Genomic DNA, 11,040 nt, shown 5'->3' with positions numbered 1-11,040 from the left:
GAGTTAGATTCTCAATGTCTCCCCAAGTCACTGGCTTATTCTTCCTCTTGGGGTGTCTCCTCTTGATGGGTTCCTCATCTATCCTTAGGCATTTCATTTGTGTGGTAGTCTCTAGGATGCTGTCCTAGTCAGATGCACTGAGGTGGGAGCCATGTGAGACTTCATTCATCTTCTAGAAAGACACAAGTGCTGGCCCTGCCCTGATGTTAACACTGACTCTTCCCAGTGATTAGTCTCTAGAGCTTCCCACTTAACACATGCTTTTAGGCTGTGTCTCCTTTTGGGCAAAATGCTTCTGAGCAGCAGCAGGAGCATTATTTTTAAGAAATAAAATAAAATAAAATAAAATAAAATAAAATAAAAAGAACATAGGTAAATGTAGCATAGTATGTGGAGATTTGGGCGGGGGGGGGTCCTATAATCTTTTTATTTTTAAAATGTGTTGTTTAAGTATTTGACAGTGCTGTTCCACAATAGCTTGACCCTGCGGATTGGAAGGGATTCCAGTAACATGATTAATATTCCATAAACTGCAAAAACAGTTTTCTAAATTGTTTACTAGTATAGGTAGGGCCGCTGTCAATTTGTGAGGTTTTTTTGAACATCCTAGAAAGGAAGAACATGTGAAGACGAGGAGCCAGTGCATGAGCTCAGGTATCAGCAGATGTTAAGGGACCTGGAGATTTTGAATGAGCATGGGTATGAGTAATAAAAACATGTTGAGTCTGTTGTTGTAGAGACAGGTGTCTGAAGGGGGAGACTATGAAGGGCAATAACACTAGTAGTCCGTAGGGTTTAAGTCTTGACGTTTCTAAAAGAGAAACAGTTTGAGCAGAATACTCAGAGTCAGTTAAAATAGTCAATGGTTGGGAGACACCTAATAAAATTAGCACGTTCAGACTGTTGAGCTGTGCCATCATGGGTAGGCACAGTCTTTGCAGAGCATGTGGAATTTGAATATAAAACATATGCTTCTTAACCTTTTGAATGGTCATCTGTAAAAGCATTAGAACAATTTCTATAGGATTTTTGGATATAATTTTAGGTAATATCCATGGGGTATCTTCAAAAAAAATCTTAAGAGAGGCTTCTTTGGGTAGTGATTTTCTATAGATCCCAAATAACATGCAAACTTACCAGTGTGGATCAAATAATCATCCTACATTTTATTTAATGGCACAAGGATCTCTGTAGGTTCTTTACCAGTAGGTTGTTTGAGATGTGCCCGTCCTATCATTATTGAGTCTATAATTTCTTGTACAGATCATTGTGGAGAATTATGACATGCATAAATCTTTATAATATCATTAGCTTGTTGATATGATTGCACTAGGAGATAAGAAGGAAGGAAGGATGCATAACTGATTAGGGAGGGAGGGATTACATGGGCTACTGCTTTAGCAGGAGCGTTATTTAATAAGTTAATAACCTGTTCAGGTTCAGTGTTACTCTCATAGACTTTAATTCAGAGGCTCCAGAAAGCAGCTTGAAGAGTGGGGCCAAGTCCTTAACAGTGATAGGCAGACAAGGACAGACCCAATTTTTTATGGCCCCAATTTTTTTTTGTAAATAATTGAGAGTGTGTTTTTTTGGGGGGGAGGTTGAGGGAAGTTTTAAGCTGAAAGGATGATGGTAACTTTATTGCTGAGTAACAAAATAATTATAAGGTAACCACCTGTATTTTGTCTTACCTGGAGCTATGTTTAAATTTTGCTCTCATAATTTATTATTTTTTAAAAGCAAAAATGGTATTTATTCAGCTTTTAGGAAATTAACAAAACCCAGAATAAAGCAAAAAAAAAAAAAAAAAAAAAACCATGTCACATGACTGATCATGTACAAGCACAATAACACTTATTAATAAATATAAAAATAAAATTCATCATTCATATTTGCTCTTTTCCCAACTTGGATGTTTTAGAAGCTTGAGCTACCCAGCCCCTACCATGTGACTGAGATTATAGTCCCACAGGGAAATAAGCGTTTATTCTTGGAGGCCCATACAACCAGATCCCTCAGAACATTTGCACTGGCACTTTCATGAGGAAAACAGGCACTGTCTGTCAGAGCACAAGCCAACCTGGTTCAGGTAACTCTTCAAATTTTCTTTTCTTTTCTTTTTTTTGTGGGGGGGAGGGTTCGAGACAGGGTTTCTCTGTGTAGTCCTGGCTGTCCTGGAACTCACTCTGTAGACCAGGCTGGCCTTGAACTCAGAAATCCGCCTGCCTCTACCTCCCAAGTGCTGGGATTAAAGGCGTGCGCCGCCACCGCCAGCTCAAAATTTCTAAGCTTTCCACATGACAATTGTTCTAAGCCATCAGTGATCCTAGCAGCGCTGCGCCATCATCCTCAGTAGCAGCCTCTTACACTGCACCAAAACTGGGAACAACAGAACTGTAGGTCTAACTTTGACCTGTGCTCCTGGGAGCTGGAGGGTAGGTAATTGGGATGGAAAGATAAGAAGGAGTGGCTGCTAACTCTACTCAGTGAACACCTTTAAGCAGTGATCAAGTGTGCTGCCTATACTTACTTACCCACCAGTATACAACAAACAACGCAAATGAACAGGCAGCGTTGAACCAAGCCCCTCAAAACAGAGGCATGCTAATAACCTCAGCTCATCTAGGCCCTATCCAGAAGAACCTTATGAATCTTCTGGCTCTAGAGGCGCCTCTGCTCAGGCAGAGAACAAAGGAAGCAGGCTTTCCAGCTAAGACAATGCCGCATAGAGTTTAAGTTGTGCAGAAGACTACAGCAGGAGACGACGGCATCTCCACTATGTAGAGCTACAGTGCTTGCCCACTGGACCACACTCCTGGAGCACCCTGAATGGCAGTTGCCCAGATGTCATTGCTAGGGAGCAGAGGAAGGACTCATCCTTGGGGAAAGGAGTTGCCTTTAGGATGATCAGATGGATCCCGATCGTGCCTTATCTGAATGAACACAGGCAAGGAATGCTCAGCCTGGAGGTAATGCTGACGGAAGTGGGGCAAGAGGTGAGCAAGTGGGAATTCATCTGGATCCTCGAATAACTTGGACTCCGTTTCACATTTCTGAAGTAGAAGTTTTTCTTTCTCTTTCCTCTGCTTCTTTTCCAGTTCTCTTCTCCTCTCTTCCTCCTGTTCTCCTTCTAGCATAACTTGGAGGGCTCTCTCTTCAGCTTCATATAGTTCAGAGAGCTTCTTCTCAGCCTCTGAAGATGGTGCTCAAAAGTCTCATCTGCTGAAGTAGGAGGACAGACCCCTTTCCTTGCTGCAGCTTCTTTCCTCAGTTTCCTCAATTTCTCTAAAGCACGCAGAATGTCCACCATTCTTTTGCTGTCTGATTGTTTTTTCCTTACTTCAGCTAAGACCTCATCAGCAGCTACTTTGAGTTCCTGTTCCCGCTTCTTTTCCTCCACTTCCTGCACGCACTTCACCCTCCAGCGGTCAATCTGCTCTTTTCATGGCCTGCGCGGCCTCTGCCTCCTGCTCAGCCTCACGTTCCCGGGCCCTCTCACGAAGCTGCAGCCAGCTGCGCCTGAGTAGCTACCGCAAGGTGGCAGGGCACTGTAGTGTCGCTCTCATAGTTTATCATAAAAGCCTAACATTCAGGAAATTTTATCGACTCATTTTTTTAAAAAGATTTATTTATTTATTATGTATACAGCTTTCTGCCTGTATGCATGCCTACAGGCCAGAAGAGGGCACCAGATCCCATTACAGATGGTTGTGAGCCACCAGGCGGTGGTGGCGCACGCTTTTAATCCCAACACTTGGGAGGCAGAGGCAGGCAGATTTCTGAGTTCGAGGCTAGCCTGGTCTACAGAGTGAGTTCCAGGACAGCCAGAGCTACACAGAGAAACCCTGTCTCGAAAAACCAAAAAGATGGTTGTGAGTCATCATGTGGTTGCTGGGAATTGAACTCAGGACATTTGAAAGAGCAGTCAGTGTTCTTAATCACTGAGCCCAAGACTCAACTCACAGACCACATGAAGCTCATGAAGAAGGAAGACCAAGTGTGGATACCTCGGTCCTACTTAGAAGGAGTAACAAAAATACTCAAGGGAGCAAATATGAAAACAAAGTGTGGGACAGAAACTGAAAGAGGGGTCATCTGGAGACTGTTCCACCTGGGTATCCATCCCATGTACAGTCACCAAAGGTATCCACTGATGTGGATGGCAGGAAGTGCATTCTGACAAGAGCCTGATACAGCTGTCTCCTTAGAGGTCTGCCAGAGTCTGACATATTCAGAGACAGATGCTCACAGCTAACCACTGATATCTGATCAAGGGTCTCCCAGTGGAGAAGCTAGAGAGAAGACTGAAGGACTGAAGGAGCTGAAAGGGTTTGTGGCTCCATGAGGAGAGCAACAATACCAACCAACCAACTAGAGCTACCCAGGGTCTAAACCACCAGCCTGGGAGCACATAGGGAGGGACCCATGACTCCATCTGTACATGAAGGGGAGGACGGCCTTGTCGGGCATAGGTGGGAGAGGAGATTCTTGGTCCCATGAAGAATGAACACTGAGTTGGGGGGGGGGAATTTGAGGGTGGGGAGGTGGGAGTGGGGGGAGTAAGTGGGGGCACATTCTCATAGCAACATGAGGAGGGGAGATGGGATAGGAGGTCCCTGGGTGGTGGGGGGAATGGGGGTAAGGGGATAAAATCTGAATTGTATATATAATATCCAATAAAAATAAATTTAAAAATAAGTTAACAAACAAAAAAGGAAATTTTATCAGCATTGGTTTAAGTGCTTTATGTACATAATATTAACATAAAGTAGGGTTATTCTTTATTCTCTGTGATAAAACCTTCCATTGATATCAGGTAATAGGCTATTGATTATTTAAAGTAGGGAGAGAGAGTGTAAAACATTGCTTATCATCAGGATGTAAAGGAACAGAGAAAAAAAACAATCTTTTAAGTCAAGTACAATAACGTAATGTCCGTGAGGAATCACACTAGGAGCAGGGAGTCCTGGCTGAAGAGCCCATTGTTTCCATAGTTTCCACTTATGCCCCTATTTTGCCTTCTTATGAAATAAAAATAGGAGCATTCCAAGGACTGACTCAGGGCACTATATGTCTTACTGCCATTGTTCCTGAACTAGAAATTGAGCCTGTTTTGATCCCTCCCAGGGGCCATTGATCAATCCATAAGGAGTCATTAGAAATCCATTGTAGTTTTAAAGGTTATATGGAAGGCCCTTGATCAGTGACTCCAATTAAGGAAGTATTGTCCTGAGGCTGAGGAGGCTTTGCGTATTCGCTTACAGGCCCCAGGAGTAACAATATCCCTACTTAGATATTCCAACATCATTTCAGTAAATGGAGCATGCATTTATTGTCAGCAACAGATTTTCTGAGATACTTTAAGAGCTCACAAGTAAATGGGTAATGTTGAACACATTCGGATTTTGAGGATTTAAACTGCAAGGACTGGCACGATGGAGACTTTAGTGCAGTGATTATTCTGTTATTTTTATTATTGGATACTTTATTTATCTACATTTCAGATGTTATCTCCTTCCCCCCCCCAATGATTTATTCCATCCTCCCTCCTGCTATTTCTTTGAGGGTGTGCCCCCACCCATCCACCCGCTCCCATGTAAGTCCCTGTCCTAGAATTCCCCCCTCACTGGGACATCCAGCCGTTAAGAGACCAAGGCCCTCTTCTCCCATTAATGCTGACAAGTCCATCTTCCTCTCAATATACAGCTGAAGATATGGGTCCCTCCATGTGTGTTCCCAGGCTTGCTGCTTAGACCCTGGTAGCTCTGGTTGGTATTGTTGCTCTTCCCATGGGGCTACAAGCCCCTTCAACTCCTTTGGTTTTCTAACTCCTTCAGTGGGAACCCTGTGATCAGTTTGATGGTTAGCTGTGAGCATCCACCTCTATATATGTCTGCCTCTGGTAGTGCCTCTCAAGAAACATGTATATCAGGCTCCTGTCAGCATGCATTTCTGGACATCCATTACAGTGTTTGCATATGGTGATTGCACCTGGTATGGATCTGCAGATAGGGCAGTCTCTGGACAGTCTCTCTTCCAGCTTCTGCCCCATTCGTAATCTCTTATTTGCTCCTGTGAGTATTTTATTACTCCTTCTAAGAAGGACCCAAGTGCCCACACTTTGGTCTTTCATTTTCTTGGGCTTCATGTGTTCTGTGAGTTGTATCTTGGGTATTGTGAGATTTGGGGCTAATATCCACTTATCAGTGAGTGCATACCATGTGTGTTCTTTTGTGACTGGGTTACCTTACTCAGGATGATATTTTCTAGTTCCATTCTTTTGCCTAAGAATTTCATGAATTCATTGTTTTTAATAGCTGAGCAGTACTCCACTGTGTAAATGTACCACATTTTCTGTATCCATTCCTCTGTTGAAGGACATCTGGGTTCTTCTCAGCTTCTGGCTATTATAAATAAGGCTGCTATGAACATAGTGGAGCATATGTCCTTGTTATATGTTGGAGCATCTTCTGGGTCTATGCCTAGGAGTGGTAAAGCTGGGTCTTCAGGTGATACTATGCCCAATTTTCTGAGGAACCACCAGACTGATTTCCAGAGTGGTTGTACCAGCTTATATTCCCACCAACAATGGAGGAGTGTTCCTCTTTCTCCACATCCTCACCAGCATCTGCTGTCACCTGAGATTTTAATCTTAGCTATTCTGACTGGTGTGATGTAGAATCTCAGGGTTGTTTTGATTTGCATTTCCCTGATGACTAAGGATATTGAACATTTCTTTAGGTGCTTCTCAGCCATTCGATATTTCTCAGTTGAAAATTCTTTGTTGAGCTCTGTATTCCATTTTTAATAGGGTTATTTGGTTATCTGGAGTCTATTTTTTATTTAGTTCTTTGTATATTTTGGATAATATCCCTCTATTCAATGTAGTATTTGGTAAAGATCTTTTCCCAATCTGTTGGTTGCTGTTTTGTCCTATTGACAGTGTTCTTTGCCTTACAGAAGCTTTGAAATTTGATGAGGTCCCATTTGCCAATTCTTGATCTTAGAGCATAAGCCATTGATGTTCTGTTTAGGAACTTTTCCCCTGTGCCCATGAGTTCGAGGCTCTTCCCCACTTTCTCTTCTATTAGTTTCAGTGTGTCCGGTTTTATATGGACCCTGCCAAGCAAATATGGTAACCAAGAGTCTCTCACCTGGCGGGGTGCTGCTGGAGCTTCCCTCTCACCCCTCTCGGTGTCCAGCCTGCATGCCCCCAGTCTCAACTCTTCCGTGGCTTTCAATGACACCTGGGAGCCCAGGAGTCTGAGACCAGTCGATCCCCCCAAGCCTTCTTGTCCGGGGGTCCCCATCCAAGAGCTCTGCCCCCACGGCACCTCAGACTGAGATCTTCCCGTGCACCGGTCTACACCCAGGTGGAGCCCCGCAGCGCCCACCCGGTTCGGTGTCTAGTGAACTCAGTCAAATTCCCGCACCCTTTCACCTCTCTGATCTGTGGCAGATACACGGGAACTACACACAGCCCAACAGGATCAATGTGCCCACGCGTGAGCCAATTATTCCCCGTACTACTCCAGCTTATTTCTTGGGACCATTTGCTTGGAAAATTGTTTTCCAGCCTTTTACTCTGAGGTAGTGTCTGCCTTTGTCACTGAGGTGCATTTCCTGTATGCAGCAAAATTCTGTGTCCTGTTTACATATCCTGTTTATTAATCTATGTCTTTTTATTGGGAATTGAGTTCATTGATGTTAAGAGATATTAAGGAAAAGTGATTGTTGCTTCCTGTTATTTTTGTTATTAGAGGTGGACTTATGTTTGTGTGGCTATTTTCTTTTGGGTTTATTGAAAGAAAATTAATTTCTTGCTTTTTCTAGAGTATAATTTCCCTCCTTGTGTTGGTGGTTTTCCTCTATTATCCTTTGTAGGGCTGGGTTTGTGGAAAGAGATTGTGTAAATGTGGTTTTGTCATGGAATATCTTGGTGATATTATGGAATATCATCTATGGCAATTGAGAGTTTTACTGGGTATAGTAGCCTGGGCTGGCATTTGTGTTCTCTTAGGGTCTGTATGATATCTGTCCAGGATCTTCTGGCTTTTATAGTCTCTGGTGATTAATTTCTGATAGGCCTGCCTTTATATGTTACTTGACCTTTTTCCCTTATTGCTTTTAATATTCTTTCTTTGTTTTGTGCTTTTGGTGTTTTGATTGTTGTGTGACGGGGTAATTTCTTTTCTGGTCTAGTCTATTTGGAGTTCTGTAGGCTTCTTGTATGTTCATAGGCATCTCTTTCTTTAGGTTAGGGAAGTTTTCTTCTATACTTTTGTTGAAGATATTTACTGGTCCTTTAAGTTGTGAGTCTTCCCCCTCATCTATACCTATTATCCTTAGGTTTGGTCTTCTCACTGTGTCCTGGATTCCTGGATGTTTTGGGTTAGGAGCTTTTTGCAGTTTGCATTTTTTTTCTGACAGTTGTGTCAATGTTTTCCCTGGTATCTTCTGCACCTGAGATTCTCTCTTCTATCTCTTGTATTCTATTGTTGATACATGAGAAGTGATTTTAAATCTGAATCTTGCTTTTCTGGTGTCATGGGGTATTCAGGACTTGCTATGGTGGGAGGTGCATCCATGACTCCTGATCTCTTTTCTAGGTTTTCTATCCTGGGTAGTCTCTCTTTGTGATTTCTTTATTGTTTCTACTCCCATTTTTATGTCCTGAATCATTTTGTTCAATTCCTTCACTTGTTTGCTTGTGTTTTCTTGTAATTCTTTAAGGGATTTTTGTGTTTCTTCTTTAAGGGCTTCTACCTGTTTACACATGTTCTACTGTACTTTTTTTTGAGGGAGTTATTTATGTCCTTCTTAAAGTCTTCTATCATCATCATGAGTGTTGGGAGCCAACTTGTAGCAGAAAGTGGCTATCATCCTTGCAGCCATCTCGAGCCATATACCCTGACAAGAGACTTGTTTTTCAACAGCCTACAACAGCTGAGCACACTCTGATAAATATCTTGTTTATCCCACATATCTTGTTTTGCTGTTTAGTGCCCCCAGTTGCAAGGTGCATGTGGTATCCATGCCTGCAACGAGCACAATGTATGTGTTATCTACACTATTAACACCTGTAAGGTGCACGTGATATCCACATATGCAAGGCACGTGGTATCCACGCCCACAAGGCTCATGGCAAAAGTGTATAAATACCCCGGACTTCCCTTCAATGAAGGAGACAATAAATGAGACTTGAGACTTGATCAGAATCTCTGTCTTGTCTCCATTCTTTGAGTCTCTTCCCTTTCATCCCCACTCTCTCTCTTGCTAGACCCTGACTCTCAGACAGGAGCAGCAGCTCGGGCCAGGACATTTTGGCCCCACGCATGGGGCAGAGCGGTCCAGGATACATGAGAAGTGATTTTAAATCTGAATCTTGCTTTTCTGGTGTCATGGGGTATTCAGGACTTGCTATGGTGGGAGAACTAGGTTCTGATGATGTCATGTAACCTTTGTTTCTGTTGCTTATGTTCTTGGGCTTGCCTTTCACCATCTGGTTATTTCTAGTGCTGTCTTCACTTACTATCTCTGACTGAAGCCTTTCTGTCCTGTTATCTTGGTTGCCTCAGAATTCCTCAGAGTCCAGCTATTTCTGTGATCCTTGGATCCTGGTTATGATAGCTCCTGGGAGTCAGGCTACTTCTGGGATTCTGAAATCCTGGTGTGCCCAAGCTCCTAAAACCCTGTGATCCTATTATACTGTGTTTGGGTGTGTTAGAGCTCCTGGGAGTCCAGCCTCTTCTGGGTTTTGGGAGACTTGGTGCAGAGCTGATAGGACTGCTCCAGACGCAGGTGCAGACTGGAAGGGTCCTGCACCACTGGCCTTGAGGGAATTCCTGGGTTCCTTTGGTCCCAAATTACTCCCTGTTGGGGGGGGTGGTGGTCACGGCCTACTCACCTACACTCCTGAGCATGTTAGAGCACCTGGGAGTCCAGCCTCCTCTGGGCTTTGGGCCCTAGTATCTCTCAATATCAATGGATTCAATTCCCCCAATAAAAAGACATAAGCTAACAGACTGGATACGCAAGCAGGACCCAGCATTTTGCTGCATACAAGAAACAGACCTCAATGACAAAGCCAGACACTACCTCAGAGTTAAAGGTGGAAAAAAGTCTTTCAAGCAAACAGTCTCAAGAAACAAGTGGGAGTTGCCATCCTAATATCCAATAAAACAGACTTTCAACCAACAGTTATCAAGGGAGATTGGGAAGGACACTTCATATTCATCAAAGGAAAAATCTACCAAGAGAAAGTCTCAGTTCTGAACATCTATGCCCCAAATGCAAGAGCACATACATTCATTAAAAAAAAAGTTCACTAAAGCTCAAAACACACATTGAACCACACACAATAATAGTAGGAGACTTCAACATCCCACTCTCACCAATGGACAGATCATTGAAATGGAAACTAAACAGAGACACAGTAAAACTAATAGAGGTTATGAACCAGATGGATTTAACAGAGATATACAGAACATTTCACCCCCAAACAAAAGAATATATCTTCTTCTCAGCACCTCATGTTACCTTCTTTAAAACTAACCATAAAACAAGCCTCAAGAGATCAAGAACATTGAAATAATCCCATGTATCCTATCAGATCACCACAGATTAAGGCTAGATTTCAAGAATAACAGAAACAACAGAAAACCCGCATACCCATGGAAACTGAAGAATTCTGTACTCAATAACTTGGTCATGGGAGGAATATAGAAATTAAAGACTTTTTAAAGAATTCAATGAAAATGAAGGCACACTATCCCAGACTGATAGGACACAATTAAAGCAGTGCTAAGAGAAAAATGCATAGCACTAAGTGCCCTCATAAAGAAATAGGAGAAATCCTACACTAACAACTTAATAGCACACTTGAAAGCCCTAGAACAAAAAGAAGCAAACACATCCAAGAGGAGTAGAAGGCAGGAAATAGTCAATCTCATGGCTGTAATCAACCAATTAGGAACTAAGAGAACTTTATAAAGAATCAACAAAACCAAAAGCAGGTTCTCTGAGAAAATCAACAAGATA

The sequence above is a fragment of the Arvicanthis niloticus genome, chromosome 16, assembly GCF_011762505.2.
Source record: "Arvicanthis niloticus isolate mArvNil1 chromosome 16, mArvNil1.pat.X, whole genome shotgun sequence".
Taxonomy (NCBI): domain Eukaryota; kingdom Metazoa; phylum Chordata; class Mammalia; order Rodentia; family Muridae; genus Arvicanthis; species Arvicanthis niloticus.
This window is presented reverse-complemented; position numbering follows the sequence as displayed.